This window comes from Chelmon rostratus, chromosome 24 (assembly GCF_017976325.1).
Source record: "Chelmon rostratus isolate fCheRos1 chromosome 24, fCheRos1.pri, whole genome shotgun sequence".
Taxonomy (NCBI): Eukaryota; Metazoa; Chordata; class Actinopteri; order Chaetodontiformes; family Chaetodontidae; genus Chelmon; species Chelmon rostratus.
The window spans coordinates 14223883-14243407 of NC_055681.1; positions in this window are offsets into that span (position 1 = coordinate 14223883).

Genomic DNA, 19525 nt, shown 5'->3' on the forward strand with positions numbered 1-19525 from the left:
AGATTGCAAACATAAATTCTGTGAGACAGAATTGAAACCAACACAACTGGGATCTTAATAAATGAAAGTTTTACAGTTTTACGACTAACTACACACACAATAAGTACTTGCTAAGCACGATAACTCCTGACTGAAGTCGCGAATGTTGCAACGTAGGAAGTTTGTAAATGATCAGACCAGACTGGACATGATATCTTGATCAAATGCATCAATTAGTGGAAATACAAAAGAACAAGTGGATGAAATCTTTCCGAGTAAACAGTGAAATATGGCTGAAGGTACATCCAGCAGCTGAGAGTGATGGGAAGTGACGTAGAATAAGGAGCAAAAGCGTCCATGTTTAGAGGAGGTCGAGGTGAATCTCATTGTTCTGACTTTCCTTCTGGCTCAAAAAAAAAAATTCCAGGGTGACATTTTAAAGCGGAGAAGGGCATCACTCCTGGAGGTGTAAAAGCTTGTTTCACACCACAGTGCACAACAAATAAGCACTCCGGCAGTGGTGAGTTGTGCGCCTGAACTGATTGCTACCCGGAACGTTCACCACTCCACAGCAGCGACGACTGGAATTCACACTTTATCAAGGCATGCCGAGCTTCCCACCTTAACACTTTACTGTACATTATGGTTCATAACTCATAATGGAGACCTCTGGGAATATAAACACCCTTAAAAGAGGAATTGGTAGCTACGCCCTGAGAGGAAGTGTTATTACTTTTGCTGAGTCATGAATAATGGATCAAGTTGCTGTATAATCCTTGGGTGATAACTTCCCAGATCAGCATGGAGGTAAAGGCTGAAAAAAGAGCCAGAAGACAAAAAAACACAGATGACCTATTTTACAGGATCGTGAGCGCGATACAGCCGCAGCCTTTGCCCTCTGATAACCACCAACCTTCCCTCCACCAGCTCTGACATAACCACCCTTTTACATTCATATCATCCATGTTGTTGTTTGCAAATCCATCCACCTTGACAAAGTGTGCTCTGGCAGCAAGCAGGAGTCCGGCCAGATATGTGGGGGATCACTATAGCAACAGCGACTATGGGATGTTTTATGTCGGCTCCAAAATCCACCCCCTATCCACTGCATAGATGGATATCGGGAACATCTCTTAGGTAAGTGATTGTATTACAGCGGTTGAGGGGACGAAAGCACATCTATTTCAGAGCAAGGTTCTTTGGATTGTGTTAGAGAGCTGAATAACAAGCAGATCCAGGAGCAGCCGACACAGCAGCTGCAGAGCAACTGCTCCCCCAAATGACAGCAGGTGGTACTGCGCGTCTTCTGCCTCCACGCTCTGAAGAACTGCCCGCCGTCTCACAGGACACAACTACACGTCAGACGTAATTCAGCATGCTCACACACACTCTGCAGCACATGTCCCCGCATACACACACTCAGAGCAGCAACTAACCTGCACACACACAAACACCCCCCCCACACACACACACACACACACAGACAAATGGGTGCATGTGACTTATAGCAATATTCAAAAAAAAAGACATCATAACAAACAAAAGCAGCCTTTCTCCTCCCCATTCACTGATTCCTAATGACTATTGTCTGGCTCTCCCTGAAGGATGAAGTACCAGCCATTGTCAGCAAACTGTGGGTGGCTGAATAGATGTTGATACCATGGCCTGCAGCTGTGTTCAAAAAGCTTCTCATTCAAAATTAATGTTCAGACAACATCCATATTGCTGCTACACTGGAACAATTGCACGCAAATCAAATAAAATTAGATTTACTTGGAATCAATGGAGAGAATTTTATAAAAACAAGACATTTTCTGTACCCACAATGATCAAAGTTAATTTGATTTTAGGACTTAAAATGATCATTGAATAGTAAAACAAAGTATTTCAAACCTTAAAAGACCTACACCACCATCACCTGCTATGTTAATGATTTTCTTCTTTACTCCAAAAATACCTATTTTAACATCAAATATATTATTTAAATTTGATTTTTTTTTTTTTTTTTTTCCCTGTAGAAGATTTAATGATTAAAATTTGAGTCCCCACAGTGTTGCATGACTGGGGAGAAATACTATTGTAACCATTTTTCCCATAAATACCCTTCAAATTTGACTTTGTTTTCCACTCCAGAAAAGCTCAAGTGGCCCTAGATCATTATTGACCCACAACAGTGCAACTGAGCTCTAAATATGTTGGGAAGCCCTTTCCCTTTGGCCCTCAGTCTGCTCAGTGGTTAATGGTTAGTTTGAATAGGTTGAAAGCTGTGATTTGTCAGTCTGTAGTATGTTCAGCAGATATTCTGTGATGTAATTCTCTCTCACTCTGGACTAACCCTCCTTCTATTTCTATTTTGAAGCTTTAATAGTAGCTTTGCCAAAGCAACACGCCTGTTAATTCCACCATGTAAAAGCATGAAAGACTGTTATGGAGTAGAGTAGTCCTCTCAGCAATTTGACTATGTCAAATCAAGCTTTTGTGCCAGGCTTTTCCAGACTTTTGAGCGGTGATCTAAGTCAAGACTGAAAGGGTAAACTGACCCAAATTCACAAGAAGCATATTTTACTTGCATCCCTCTGGTGGTATCTGTTCAGTCAGATATTTTTGGTTTTGTTTGTCACAGATTTGAGACATGTCTCTGAAACATCTGCTGCCACCAAAAAGGCCTTTTTCGAGACAGACATTTTGATTTGTGAGAGCAGGAAAAGCCCATTCTCACAAGAAAAAAATGTGGTATAGGTCGACTTTGCAAGTTGGTTATTATGAGTCATATTTACGTTTATTAAATGAAGACCTCTAGATGACATAGTATAAAGAGCAAAGAAAGTCTGCATTCGGAGAACAGATGGGTAAAACAAACAGAGCTTTCTCCTAGGAGACCCATGTCCTGTGTCAAACCGAAAGTGCAGCTTTGACCCATTTGAAGCTGCATGAAGTACTGACGTTACATGAGGTACCTAACTTTAACAATGCTTATTTTAACCCATGATCATTTCCAAAACCTTAACCAATTACTTTTGTTGCCTAACCCTACGCAAACTGCGACCGTTTGAGAATGTTAACAACGTGAGGATGAGGGTCCAGCAATGGCTTGTCGCTGGTCCTCTCCAACAGTGATATACTGTATGTCTTTTTGGGAGTCACTGGCAATCGACCTACTCAGTCGTTTAGCTATAATATATGCAGTGAATGAAGGCTGAATTCCTTTTAGCTGTTTAAAAGTCAGGGTCCTGGTAACAGCCTGAGGTGAACACTTGACACTTAAAATACAAAGACAAAATAGGTTCTTATTTCCTTCAGTCGATCTATGTGAGGGTGTTCTGATCTGGCCTCCCTATCATCAGGACAATGGTCTTTGTCAGTCTTTTGTTGAGGAACGCATAAGAGTGTGCACTTGGTTGTGCCCATTCTTGACAGTAGGCATACATCACTTGCCTGTCGTAAGAACAATCACACCCTCTTTTAGGCAAAAACAACCAGTGTTTCAGTGCCAGCTCTACAGTGACACATCGTCTTTCTGGCAGACTGTGTGTGTGTCAGTTTCAGGAGTTGCATTCTCCATAACTTGAATTCATATGATACCAACAATTGAAATGCAATGCATTAAAAATCTTCTGAAAAATAGGGTGTATCAGATTTAGCAGCCTACTACTATAGTAGCCTGTCTACAGTTGCTATTTCAATATGATACATATTTAATCAACATTTAGGTAATTAAATGATTTGGCAACAGCACGCACCCAATATTAAAGGACTCCAACCAGCATCTGTGCCAAACAAATTTGATTAGGACATCCCCAACTGAAGCCAATTTTTTTATTTGTGTTCATTTGACTGCAGGTGTTTTTTGCGGTGTGTGTTGTTTAGCTGCATCATCTAAAAGAAGGTTACACACTATCTGTATGTGTGCAGTATGTGATTCTGACAGAAGCCATCAGAATCTCCAGCTTTATTTCCCTCAGATTTCTCCCCTTTTTCCACTCACCTCGTTGCAAGGAGTCATAAAGCATCATCTTAACTGTGCATTTCTGGTCAAGTTGAAACAACTCTTTGATGCTGTTTGCACTGCAAATTTGCAACTATTCGCATCTAATTGTGTCTTAACATTTCTAAAGTCACCCAACCTTTTAGATTTGCTTTGCATTAAACCTGAACAGGTTTTTTCCAGGACTGTAACAATGTGGTGGTACTTCCAACTTTCTGCTGAAAGATGACAATAACCATTCACTCGAGATGGAAATGTAAGCATAGCTCCTTTGAAACAAGACTACCATTATTTGTATTTTATTTTAAAAGCTTTGGCCATCCCAGATCTCTGCAATTACTTTGGTGAGTATTGCCATAACTGACAGAACTGATGGTCAGAGCTACTAGAAACAAAATAGTAATAAACTGTAGTTTTCCTTGGTGACTCAGATCTGGAGAAGTACTCTATACTGAAGACATCCCACTGAAGCCTTATTTTCTGACGAGGGCCCTAGAAAAAATAAAATGGCCTTTAACATAAACTACTCTGCTATAAAGCTATACATTCCTTATTACACTCTACACTTGTTGATGCTTTTATTATTACATTTAAACACAATGATGTGACAGCTAATTAGAGGACATATTGCCCTCTGCTGACACAAAATATGTTACAAATTGTTCTGCTGTTAACAACAAGGTTTTCAGGTTAGAGTGGTGGAAAAAGTTTACATCCTCATCAACCCCACTGACACACACACACACACACACACACACACACACAGTGTAAAAATGCATGTATATAAACTGTGAGAGTAAAAAAAAAAAAATTATGTCAAGCCAAATGTCATTTTTTAAAAGAAAACTACAACGCTGAGCAGCGGCTTGACTTTTACGGAATAGTGGCCTAACCTTTTCAGGTCACATCCACAGGGGAGAAGAAAAAAGTGAGAGAAAGGGCATCTACACTCTGCTCAGTGTGCTCGAGAGAGACCGTTCCGCTCTGACAGAGCAATGTCAAAACTCTGTGATGGCTCTTGAACCTCATCTAAAAATATACTCATTAGGGAAGATTCTGGCTGACTTGTACGCTACGACTTCACTTCTGGTGCAAACATTTTTTCTTGTTGTCACTTTGAGGGTGCAGCAGCATCATGGAGGCCGTCTGTTGAAAAGTGATGATCATTAGGAATGGTTAGCCAAAGTGTTTGTTCCAAATGGCCACTCTGGAGGGCGGGGCAAAAAGCTGACATCATAGAGAGGGGAGAAACCAGCCCATCTTCACCAGAAAAACCCCTCAGACCACCTAGCGAACTGCAACCATTTCACAGTGGTAACCACATGGTGGCAGGGTTCTGGTGTGCTCGACCTCGTGCACAGTGCGAGCTGGGGATAGGCTTCAGCTAACCATGCAATGGATGGACGGGCTAATATTGCAGCTTCTGGGCACACTGGGCTGGCCTTCTACCCAAAAACATCTTATGTTTTCATTTTGTCATTTTGGTCATTACTGTTGACTATTATAGTCGCATTTTTTGCAATTTTCTGCATATAAGTTGTAATTTATTGTTCTTATTTGCACCTTTATGGTTCTTATTGTTCTTATTCACTACTCTGTTCCTCTTCTTATTTTATTATTTTGTCTTCTATTATCTTTTTGATACTTATTCTAATTATTACAAACATCACAGAAGCATCAAACATATTTCCTGTGTAGCAGCATTTTTCACCAGGTACCAGCAAACGTTTAGGAGAACAAACTAACAGCTTTGAAGATGTGGGAGTACTGTGGGCTGACACACTTCTGTGTTACATGAACTGGAATGAAGAATAACAAACCGGAAGACTGCAGGCAGTAACAGGTTTGACTTTCTGTCAGTTCTTGACACTTTTATGTCAAGAAATTATTTAAGATCACAAATATTCAGATACTCCATCTCTCCCCTGTAAACCAGGTTAATGTAAGTTTATTAGGCTATTAGTTTTTGGAGGTTTTCAGAGTGACACCTGCAAAGCTGTTGAGTGAACAGCCTCAGTGGTGGAAGGCGATAATTGGTCAACATCCTTTTCTATTAAAAGCCAATATGATTCAGCAATCTGATACTGTCTAACCACCACTTATTTCTCAGTGCAGACACCAATATAAACTGTAGATCAAGGCTACTGTAGGCCACTTTGGGAATCCACCCAAAAGCTGTTATAATACCACAACTGCTGCTACTGATAATGCTAACAATAATAAATCTCCTTTTAGCATATGTCCACACAGTTTATGTAACTTGGACACTGTAACCTTTGAAATTCTAAATTTTCAACAGCATTTCATTTCAGGTGTCACAAAGCAAAATCAATTCTTTGACCTGGCGTTGAAAAACGACCCAACGGTCAGATGATATTGAGGAGCACTGCAGACTGCTCCTGACGATTCCTCTGCTCACTCTTAGACTTATTCTGCAGTCTAAATGAGATATACACAAGTTGTAAACTTTCAGCAACTCAGTATGAACTTTTCTAAGCTTCTAAATAATAACAGACGGACTGAATGGAGACAGGGCCTAGGGTGGCTGCCAGGGATCTCCATATTATTACAGCACCAGGATCAGTTTAGTAGCATCCGCTGTGTTAGTGCAGTTTAAAAAGAGAAACATTTACAATGATTTTAAGAATTTGTTGTAATGGCCTGGATGACAGGTTTACACCTGTGTAGCCTTTTTTCCAAAATGTAATCTGTAACATTGCTGACTTCAGTCACATATACATTATACATTTCTTAAGTTCATCTGATGCTGGCTGTACACAACCTTGCTGGATATTTCAAATAAGTCACATGTTCTGTGTAATATTCTGCATTTTAATGTTTTATCAGCCTCACCTGATATACACGAGATGGGTAAAATGCATAGAGTAAAAACTACTAATAAATTAGACTGGGGCTAAATATTAAATTAAATTACTGCATCTGTTAAAAACATATCAGTGAGCCACACTGTTGGACTGGGTAACATTTCCAGTCATGACCATTATTTTGACTCATTCACATACAGAATCCTGCTGCCTCAAATACTCAAAGAGCACCAAATGCTGATTAATCTGCCTCTGACAATAGCCCCCTAACTAAAAAGAAAGAAGAAATAATATTTTTTGTGAGGTGTTTACTGTTTAATGATTTTCATCTTCAGTAGGAACCAATGGGCTTGGAGTTGCGATCCACAGATAGCGTAGGGCGGTCAGAAAGTATTGACATACAGACTTAAGACATTTTTGGTATTCGAAGCATTCATTCAACCTTTATTTCAACAGAAATACCATAGAGGGGTTGTCCTCATTTACAATGGTGTCGAGATACAAAACAAAAAAAAAATGGCACACAATAAAACAGTTAAATACAGAATAATGACACGCTATCAAGTGAACAATTAAAATGTAGGAAAATACACCAATGTTCAGTTGGAATAAAATAATAAATACTAAATAAATAAAGGTGATAAGTACAATATTAAAAACATTACAATCAACTGAAATGATATAGTATATCCTCATTCTCCAATGCTAGATGTTGATAATGTTGCAACAGCCGTATGGTTAGCTGGTTCACCTCAAAGTCTGATTAGCTCCCAGCAGGCACCAGGTGTAGCCCCATCATGCTCCACGGTATATAAGTCAGTCCTGCTCATCCCCCGGGCCTGTGGTGAGAGTTAATTTGAGGGATTTATTTGAGCAAGTTTTTTGTTTGTTTGTTTGTTTTAATGCACCGGGATCCACCTAAGGGTTCCTGATGACTGACTGACTTGTTTTAATATTGCACTGTAGGCTAGGTCTACCCTTGACTGCCAGCACATTCCCCAGCTCGTTTATGATGGCAAAGTGGGCTGCATTTTGATAGCACAATTACTTCAGTCACCTATTTCACACAATGTTACTTTATGCAGAGGTGAATGATGGTTTTTGCCCTTTAATAACTCTTTAGTTACTGTTGTGGTAAAACACCTGCCAATTGCTGTTTTGCCCAGGTTTTATCTACAGTCCCCATTCCAAAACAGCTGGGACACACAAACTGTGTTTACTGACAGTGGTTTTACAAAGCATTCCAGAGCACATGTAGTAATATCCTTCATACAATCGTGTTCCACAATGCTGAACCTCACCCCATCCTTGCTTGTGAAGAACTGAGCCTTTCAGGGATCACAATCATGATACTATCACCTGTTACCAGTTAACCTGTTTACCTGTGGAATGGTTGGGTTTTTAGGGGCTTCTTGTTGGTTGTTTTTTAAGGTTAATTTAAGTGTGTCAGACCTCTATACCTCTCTGTTTTACCTGGTATTTTACTGTATTTTTTCTTGTTTCCCATTTAAATATTTTCCTCCCATACTTTCAACCTTTCTAAAAAAATAAAAGTTGATGGAAGGTGTATTATTTGGGCTGGTACAGCAGGTGGCAGAGCTCTTTTATAAACCGTTGGTAGTCACAGTTTCATGCACAAACTACGTGTATGAACGCCCCCACACATACAATGGGATTTATCAGTATCATCTTGTGTGTGAGCACGCCTAACTTTAAGAAGCACTCCTGACTATTGACTATGCTGTGTATGCAGATATCCCTCATGGAGACAGGAAGCGTAATGACACAAAAATGCAAAACACACACTGTCAATCCAACCAGCTTAATTGTTGAAAGTGTTACCAAATAAAGTTAACAGATGAGGGACGGTTCAGACTGATTTTGATTTAAATAAAAACCTATAAAAAGGCACACCTGCTGAATGTTCGGATGAATTCAAACAATGGCTGAGCTTGCCTTCCTGGGGGATTTAGTCAATGGAGCACTCTATGCTAAGAGTGCATTTTCAGGGACAGTGACAAGTGGCAAATGACTAGATATTGTTCAGGTGCCTCGTTTTGAAGAGGCCAACAAGGCACACAAAAGCTGTCCCAATGCACACACAAGCCATGTTAGTACTGGGTTTTATATAGCTGACTATGAGCTGAATGGTGCAGAATAGCATGGTGGGACCTTAACACTCATCCAGTGTATTGTAACTTAACCTTGCGCGTCATTGCTGGAGACCAAGGTTATGCCCTTGAGCCCTGGTTGATCCAACAATTCCATAAGTGCATAACTAAGAAATATTGTGGAGCATGCCATATGGTGGCTGAAGGGCCACTGGCTGTGTTTGGCAGGAGAGGCACTCAGTAACAGCCTGACAGTTTGCCGACACACAGTCTATCCCAATATACATAAAAATGACCAGTCGCCAACCCATGGATTGGGAATCACTGCTTTCAGTGACTAAAACTACAATAACTCTATGTGTCTGACAAAACAAAAAAACTCTTCTCACAAGCTTTTTCCAGGCCTTTCCAATAAATGCCATGGTCTTCATTAACTCAGTTCTCACATGACATACTACTAATCCCAAGGTGATATTGTGTCAGGGATACACAGATGTTTTACACTGAGGAAAACAGCTGGAATGTGTGTATATTATACAAAATTAGATTCTGTATTTACATAGAAAGGCTCTGGAAAAAGCTAACATAAGATCAACTTTATTAATCCCCAGCTGGGGAAATTTGGTGTTACAGGCAGCATCAGTAGAAATAGCAATCGCAATAGTGTGTTTGAGACACGGGTAGAGTGGGACACTTGATTCTTCTACAAGCACTGAGGAAGATATTTCCACGCATCTAATGTAAATCTAGACTGATTTAATGAAATCAGTCTGAATTATATCCATAATTATAGAAATGAGGCATACAGTATGTCTAACACAGTGTGAATATTGCAGCAAAACAGTGGGGTACTGATCTGCTCAGTGCATGCATTTCAATAGGATCTACATGCTCTCAGGTCTGTAATATGCTCTTTGTGTTTAAGGTCACTTCTAATGGCTGTTGTAGCTAATTATGCGGGCTTCCCTGCTCAGCATTTCCAGGTCGACTGCGATCAATGAAATTATCAGGAGAACATTCCACTTTGACCAGGGGCCTAAACAAAACACTGGAATGGCTAATGTCAGTCTGTGGATGTCTTTCTTGGTATTGATCATTCCATACACACTGCACTCTGAGGGGACTAGCTACGTGCTCTCCTGCTGGGATCGAGGATTGGAATTGAAAACAGAGAATGCCTTGCAGCCTGCTGTACATAATCAGTTTGTATGTTGTTCAAATTAGTCAAGACATGGCATCTGTCTCCTTAGAGACTTGCCTGCCCTGAAGCATACAAGCATGAAATATTGTTATGTGTGCCACATGTAATGCAGGGAAAAAGGATCCCCAATGAAAATTATACGCACCAGCGAAATGTGACAGGAACAGATTGGAGACAAAACATGTCTGACCCTTCTGGTTTATTTTAAGTAAGATTCAGCCCACTCAGACAGCAGCTACATGCTGACAGAAAACAAATAATGCCGCTGTGCAATTGTTAAAAATCTCGCCTGTCATGAGGCAATCTTCAAAATGACAAGACTGAGATTTTTAAAGATAAACCTCCCATCACTGAAATGACAATTGGATTTCAGGGATCAACATGTTGTTTGAGTCAGTGTAGAAGCATAATCCTACATCATGTAAACAAACTATTTGAATATAAAATATAAGATACAACTTTAATGATACCATGCAGGGGAAATAGCATTGTTAACAGACAGCAAGAATAGAAAGATAGGAGACACAGAAAAAGAACAAATGTACACACACATACACACACACACACACACACACAGACACACATATATAGTATATAATGTACGCACACACATATATATGTGTGTATTATATGTACAAAAAGTGTATAAAAATGATTGATGTCAGCTTGGCTAACATCCTCCTCTCACCCACCTCATCGATGGTGTCCAGAGGGCAGTCCAGGACAGAGCCAGCTCTCCCCACCAGTTTGTTCAGTCTTTTTCCTTAAAAAGGTCTGCGCACCACACCAATGTATGGTCGATATGCGAACTGTTGGGGGTCTACATTGGTGCTCACCAGGTGATGAATCTGGGCCCCTCCTACTGTCATTGGTGCGGCCAGAGATGGTTTTCAGGCCTCATCTCACCTGTAAAGCGAGGTGGGGGGAGGGGTATGCAGTCTCTGATGTGGAGTGGAGGGGGTGAGGAGGGTGCTGCTGGTGTCAGGGATGCTCCAGGGGAGAAGGAGACGTTTTGGAGAAGCAACGCCATCAGGTCTGGGCTCTGATGGGTGAACAGATTCAGTTCGTTTGCACATCCCTGGTCTCTGGATTCTGGGAGCCTCCTACTGTCTGAAAACTGATGGTTTCCAGGCCTCTCCAGACCTCTCTGGTGTTGTTCCCCTGAAGGCGTTTCTCCAGCTTCCCCCTGTAGCTGTCCTTGTGCTGTCGTTATCTCTCTTTTCAGCTCCCTCTTCACCCTCTTCTGCTCATTTTTGTCGCCAGATCTAAAAACCCTCTTCTTCTCATTTAATAGGGTTCAGTTCAGGGGAGACCCAGGGTTTTCTATTTGGGAAACATTGTACCTTCCTGGTAGGCTTCCAGGAAGTTTATGTAGTCCGTGATGCAGGTTGTCAAGCTGTCAGTGTCCTCCCCGTGAGGACTGCACAACACTTCCCAGTCAGTGGTGTCAGAGCAGTCCCTCAGTGCCATACTGGCCTCCTCAGACCGTCTCCTCACATACCTTATGATTGGCAGTTGTTTATTCAGCAAAGGTGTGTAGGCAGGGAACAGATGAACCAGGTTGTGATCACAGTGGCCCAGTAGGGGGAGGGGTGAAGAACTGTAAGCGTCCTTTGTGTTTGCATACAGTAAGTCCAAGGTTCTATTGTCTCTGGTGTGGCATGTAACATACTGGGTGAAGGTGGGGAGAGTGGAAGACAAGGAAGCGTGACTGAAGTCACTGGAGACGACTGGAGTGCGTAGGAGCTCACGGGCTGCTGCAGTGGGATTATCACGACAACATGCGAGAACGCCCTCTGGAGAAAATAGCTAGCAGCTCTATGCCTCCTGTGCACCACTGCTTCTTCACACTGATGTGCCCTGGGTTGCATCATATGTTGTTCACAAATATCGCTATGCCCCCACCCTTCCTCTAACCGTTCTCTGTCGCTCTCCTGTCTGCTCTCAGAAGCTGAAATCCATTCAAAGAGGCATGTTCATTCAGCCACATCTCCGCGAAGCACATGATGCTACAATCCCAGTACTCCCTCCGCAGTTTGGTTAGCATCGTTAGCATCGCTCTTCCATCTTATTAGGGAGAGATCTCACATTCCACATAATAAGAGACAGTATGGATGGTTTATAGCGTCTTTTCCTGGCCTAGCACACCCAGCTCTGCATCCCCTTCTCCTTATCTCCGTGGGGATCTCCGGTCTTTCCACAGGGAGTACGTTTGTTTTGCACGGCGCTAACAGCTGTTCCCAAGTGTGAACAATGGAGCCATGCCTGAATGGATTGTTTTGAAAAGTCCAGAAAAGAGTAAAAAGTCATAATCAAAATCACAAGTCTCACCAGCTGTACATCCATAAGTACGATCAACCAAGACTAGTGACTGCCGTAACAAACTGCCACTCGTGCAGCACCAAAAAGAACTAACCATATTTGCTATTTCTCTTAATGTTGAACCAGCTGATGTTCCTGACAACCTACAATGAGCAATGATCTACTATGGTGGGCTGTTATTTTCAAAACTGAATTTTGTAAAGACTGACTGCCCCAACCCTAGAAAACCAGCTGCAAGTAGCATCATCATCATCACTACCATATGACATCAGATGCCTCGCCAAAGAGAGGCAGTTCCAGCCATCACAGAGGTTGGTGTGATATAAGTTTTTAATAATGCATGCTGCCAAGGGGTGCCCAGGGATACAATTCTATGGCCCCACCATTCGCCTGCAAAAGCTCTCCATGCTTGTGTTACACCAGTGCTTTTCAAGAAAGTGGGTGTAGTTCTTGAAGACCAAAAGTGTAGCAAAGAGCAGAAGTGCTCATATGAAGTCCATATCTTGCTTGAATTTAGTTATGAATGAAATTTGTAAGGAGAGCCTGGAGGGTGTGTTGTAGTAGAATGTAACATCATATGGACATGGAACAAGAGCAAGATGAGAATGTGCTTCCGGGCTACTAATGATACAAAAGCCGTGGTGTCTGTTCCTCCCAATTCAGAGATGGATTTTCAGCTTTATTTTTGGAACAAAAGATAAATATTTAATCAGTGTGAAAAACCCACAGTGTGAGGACACAGTGTTGTAACTCGCTTCAAGGTTTGGCAAGTCGAAATAATTCATGACCATTTCTATTTGATGTTTGTAATTTTATCAGTCAAAGGAGAGACATTCTATGCCTGTTATGCCGCAAATATTGGAATTAAGTGCGAGTATATCTCTGGTGATAGCAGAGCCAGCAAGTCTGCTCTGAAAGAAGGCCTCACTTGTTTAATTTTACCATCCAGAAATGGAGTTGGACTTATTGGACTTACCCCACGTGGAGGTGGTTTGACTCGCATTGTAATCAGATGTCAGCCAGGCGTAAATGACATCTTTACAGTATGGCCACTTCTCAAGAAAAACAATCCTTTCAACACGATGTAAGGTCCACCTAACTCCACCTCTTCCCATTACCTACCAATTGTCCTTGCAGAGGAGCACTTCCTCTGCAAAGGAAAAATAAGTGGAGCGCATATAGCAGCATCACTTTGGGAGGCCCGTGAGAGCATGAGAATGTAATCCACACTGAGACACCCAAACAAACCGCAGGCCGTGTGCTGGTCATTCGTCGTGACACGTCCACGTGGAAGATGAGATTTGGGGTGCTGCAGTCTTCCAGTTGTCCAAATACACCAAGACCGCAAAATCTTTAGCCCTTGTCTTTTGACTAAAATTGTCCCGCTGCAGAAAGTGATTGAGTTTCAACTGGGTCTAAACCCCTGCCTGTGCCCAATCCGTTTTAAGAATCACAATTACAGTTTTTCCCTCTGAAGGATATCCAATTTTCCCTTCCTTACTAGTCTGCCCTCCATTTTTCAGATATTGCCTGAGATGATTGCTCGTTCTTGTGATTGCTGCAATCATCTGCTACCTCTGAATGCAAACATCCTCACACAGGCCTGAAACTGAGCTGTCACTTTAGTCAGAACTTAATCCGTGCTCAGACGTAATTCAATCAAGGCTGCTTTTTGTGTATTTGTGCAACTCCCTTTGTTGTGTGTCATTACTAATCTTTAATTAGTCTCGCTGGATCTGGGCTTTGCAACGAAACGCCTGTAACACTGAGCCAGCGTGATGATGAATCATGTCCCAGTGAGGTGAGCGATCCTCAGCTCCTCACTCTCAGCGACGCAGATCTGCAGCGATATGACAAGTACACGTTTACGCTGTGATGTGATTGTCCTAATGGCCTTTTCAGCAAGCCATCACTTCTCCCATCTCATCTGTCGCATCCAGCCTGTTTCTGTTTGTCTTCTTTTTTTTCGCCCTTGCACCCACGTGATATCCTTCCACTGTACCCTCAGCCTCTCTGCTCCACGTTCAATCTCACTTTTGATTCCTCCCGCCTATTGCCTTGGCTCCGCATTTCGTTTTTTCGATCTACAGGAACTATTTGATCTTTAAACAGATTTATTTTATCTGTCTGACCTTGCGATGTCTTTCCAACAACCCTTGTGTGGGGGTAGGGAGGGAGGAGGCGGAGAGGGGTTGCTTTCTCCTCAGTCTGCCTGTGAAAAAGCCTTTAGGACATTATCAGCTGGCCTGAGCCCTGAGAAGTACATATAATAACCCCCACTGTTTCCAGGCAAACACAGAAACACACATCCCACTCCTCTCAGCGGGTGTGACTCAGATAATGTTCCCTCCAGCATTTTTCTGAAAGTGCCTCTTAATTATAACTTTGCTCTGGATAATGAGACTGATATCTGAAATTGGACTTCTTCATTCCTTTTATCCATGATTTTCATGGACTGGAGAGTGTGTCCCATACATACGCGCTTCTCTCACTGCTAAGCTGCATCGCCACAGGCTTTCCACTGACTAACTACCAACTCCTTTATCTAGGGGAATAATTAAATCACAGCTCAATACTAAAGCATCAAGGGTTTGACCTCTACTGGTACTTGAATAATGCTGAAGGAATCAGGTTAACGTTGCACTGGTGGATTTGTCACTATCCTTGGGCAGGAGGGGCCAGCAGCTGTACTGTTTCATGTATGCTTTTATTCTGTTGCGTGTTTCTGTCTATAAAATGTTACTCTCAAATGGCACTTCCAGGAAAGGAGTTAGCCAGTAAAGTAATTTGGGTGAGAAGGGATTTCCATGTTAGCACAACCACGACTTGACATATTGACCTCACCTCAGACCTCACTACTGCTGTGAGAAATGTTGCCATCAACACCTCCCACAGTGCAAAGACATGCAGGTTAGGCAGACTGGTGACTCTAAATTGCCTGTATGAGTGAATGGTTGTCTTTCTATTTGTGTCGGCCCTGTGACAAACTAGTGACCTGCCCAGGTGAACCAAGCCTCTTAGCAGCAAAGAAAACCAGGATGTAGATGACGGCTGGATGCTATGTGCTTCTGTGTAGCAGAAGATAGTGTTTAAAATATACTGTATTTTGAGGTAAGTCACATCATTTTCACAGCCGCCATGATCCTTTCTTCCGTCTCAGCTCAGTGATGAACTGAAACATGGATCCAAAATATTAGAGCCAAGATAATTTGATTTGATCATTACAATGAATCCCCTCATTGTACTTTATTTTGACTCATACCACTTTGCTGCCAGAACTCCTCACTAGATTGGATTCTGCATTATTTTGAAAAAAACCCTTTCACTGTACAATTCTCCATAAGAATCAAAACTCTGTAATGAAATCACTCTGCTGTTTTGCTTATTTTATGACAATTCAGATGATTTTATGTACAGTTCCCTCATTTCTACCCTCTCTGCTGATTTCTCATCTCATGATAACTCAAAGTGCTTTTACACATAGGTCTGCATTCGCCCTTTCAGGGTGTAGGTTGTAGGTCTGGATTAGTTTGCCAACTCCTCTTTATGAAGCTGGTGCTTTCAAGGTTTAAACGCCCAGTATGACAAACATGTGACACCACAGGGTTTAAACTATATGGTTTTCAGCGGCCCGTTATTTGTGTTTTGCTTGAGAATTTGACATCTTTATGCGAACACTACACTGGACACATATTTTCATGCCTTTAGATCTATGAGGCACGTAGAGTTCACTCGTTCCTCCAGGATGCTGTTGGCGGGGAAGCATTTGAAACAGCACTTAGAACATCAGGAGAAAACTTTCCTCCCAAACTCAGATTAATGAAACAGTTTTAGGTGAGTCAGCAGCTCCTGGGGGAAGTGTGAGGCAGGTTTTACAAACTATTAAATAATCTCCTCACACGCCACACTGCGGGGTTTCTATGCCGAAATGATAGATCATAAAAGTAATAACAATGCACTGACCAGTTGTGGCCGGCTGGAATCTCTATCACAACAGTAACTTTTCCTTTAGTGCAGCTGTAGACCCCCGCTGTTGGAGATGTGAGTGTTTAAAATCAATGACAACAATGATAATAAACTAACAGTAACAGTAAATCACCCAACAATTGTATGTGGACATTAAGTTACATTTATTAAGTACTTTACTTTACTGTTTCCAATTCATGTGACTTTACTTCTACTCAACTAGATTTCAGAGGGAAATGTGTCTTACAGCTTGTTATTCATTAACATACAGTCATGTGAAAATTAGGACACCCCATTACATAATCAGTTATTCATTAACAAATGTTCACATATCAATGTCTAATCTTGTTTTATTGATCTCTGGATCTGGATGGAAAGTGATACAATTACAGGTAAACAACAAAACTAACTGAGGAAAAAAGCTAGGACACCCTAATACCCAGTGTTACCCCCTTTTGGCTGAAATAACTACTGTGAGATGCTTCTACCAGTCTGACATCCGTCTGAGGAAAGTTTTCCCCACTCCTCAATGCAGAATGCTTTAACCTGTGTGATAACCTGTGTGATGTTTGAGGGGTTTCTTGAATGCACAGCCCGTTTCAGGTCACCCCACAGCATCTCAGTGGGATTAAGATCTGGGCTTTGACTGGGCCATCCCAGGACTCTCCAGTTTAATGGTGGATTTACTGGTATGTGTAGGGTCATTGTCATGTTGCAGGGTCCAGTTCCACTTCAGTTTTAATTTTCTTGCTGATGGTCTCACATGTTCTTCAAGCCCCCCTCTGATGGTAGAGTTTATGATGGTGAGCTGGCCAGGTCCTGTTGCAGCAAAGCATCCCTAAACCATGACACGTCCACCTCCATGCTTTACAGTTGGTATGAGGTTCTTTTCCTGGCAGTATTTGGTGTGCGTCAAACTTTCTTCTTTCCTTCTGTTCTGGTGTCCAAATAATTCAATTTACACTAATCTGTCCAAAGAACATGGACAAACTTCAGTCTGACCTTAATGTTTCTCTTAGAGAGCAAAGGCTTCCTCCTTGCACACCTGACGTCAGAGTTAACCCTCCTGTTGTCTTCGGGTCAATTTTGACCCGTTTTCAAGTGTTTGCATATCATAACAATGGTTTACTCTCATATAATTGCTTGAAAATGACATGGATGGTTCCATACTATGCTCTTTGCAAGTAAAATTAATTATGACTATATTCTTTGAATTATTTGTGTTTTATTTAAATTTACAGCATCTGTGGTCTTCCTGGTCAAATTTGACCCGGCCACAATAAGTGGTATAATGGACCATACTATTGTGCTTTCCAGTACAATAAACACACACACATACACACGCACACACACACGCACACGCACATTTATACTTCATGCTTTATAAACAGTGAAACCACACCGGGTCAGTTTTGACCCGGGAGGACAACAGGTGTGACTATTTGCTGCCATTAAAAAATTTTACATTATTTCAAAACAGTGTCCTGACTAAACTTTGACATATGCCAGTCTGTGATAATACATCAATTTATGTGCCTCAGATCATAACCATAGTCAAAATAATCAGAATTTGTTTTTTTTAATAAAAAATGAAGTGTAATTTTCTATAAATTACATCTATTATATCATACATTACAAAAATAAGTGTAAAATATATGTTGATGTGTGAAACAAGTTGACTAAAAAGGTTCAACACAGAATTTGATGATTATTTTATACTTCAGGCTTTGCAAGCAGTCAAAGCAGACCGGGTCAATTTTGACCCAGGAAGACAAAAGGTGCATAGTAGATGGGAAGACAATACAAGGGTGAAACTTGTGCAGCCTCTTTCTGATTGTAGAGGCATGCACTTTCACATCAACAGTCGTCAGCGCCTGCTGTAGGTCCTGTGATGAGATTTTAGGGTTTTTGGCGACTTCCTTAAGCATCTTGCGGTCTGCTCTCGGGGTGAACTTGCTTGGATGCCCTGACCTGGGCATGTTGGCAGTTGTTTTGGACAGTGGAATGGCTGAACCAATCTTCTTTCTGGCCTCAGACAGGTGATTTGATCTCACCATGGTGTTCACTCTCACCAATCAAACTGAATGACTGAGGCTTAAATAGGGCAAGTCTCCTTCAAAATGCTGAGTGACAATGTTGTAATCATGTGCACCTGATGTGATGCACCTGTGTGTGATTTCAGCCAATTTAAGAGGGGAAAAAAAATGTGGTGGTGTCCTAATTTATTCCTCAACAGAAATTGCATTTTTATTTTATTACATTCTACACAAGGTTTTAAAAATATTTTCTCTAGTTTTACTTGTTTAGTTATATTACTTGAATCTCTCAGTATTATTAAAATAGATATTAAATATCCATATATCTAAATTTGTCAAAAAGCACGTTTTCATGGGATACCTGGATTTTTTGATATGATACTTGATTAATATAAAGCATTTTATACATCATGTAACAGTATAGGACATACTTGAAATAAGGTTCCTCGACCAGCTACAACACAAAAATAGTGCTTACACAGTAATGCATCAGTAATAATAATCCAGTAACATAAAATCTATTAAAAAATAACAGTGTGACAGGAGCTATAGTGTCTAATATTTTAAGTTCTGTTTTTACTGTATTTTTGTTTTTAGTATTACTATGAAAGCAGGTCATTTACTTGATATATTGCTACCTTTGATCTATAAGATCTCAATGGTCCTTTTACAACTGATTTGGTTTTGTTTTGCTATTGTTCCAACAGACATTAAATGAACATAATATAAGTTGCTTTGGATAAAGGCATCTGTCTGCCATGTACCGTGACCACAGCAAATAAAATGGACGCTATCTGCATGGCTGGGTCCTGCAAAGGTTATGTGGAAAAGGTGGCGTTTTTTTGTGAGTTTGATTAAAGTGACCCATTTTCAAACAGTCTGCTGTCAGCATTTTTATCAGTGCGACTTCCTGCATTAGAAGCTGTATCTTTGACAATAATTTGGGAATACATCTTGGGATTTTGAAATCTAGGAAAAATCTGAATTTTCTTAGTTCCCCAGCTCATCAAAGATCACTCTGCGAATAAGCTGAAAAAGATATTTTTTAGGAGTTTCAGTTCAGTGAGATCACCACGAGAAAGTCAACATCACAGGAACTC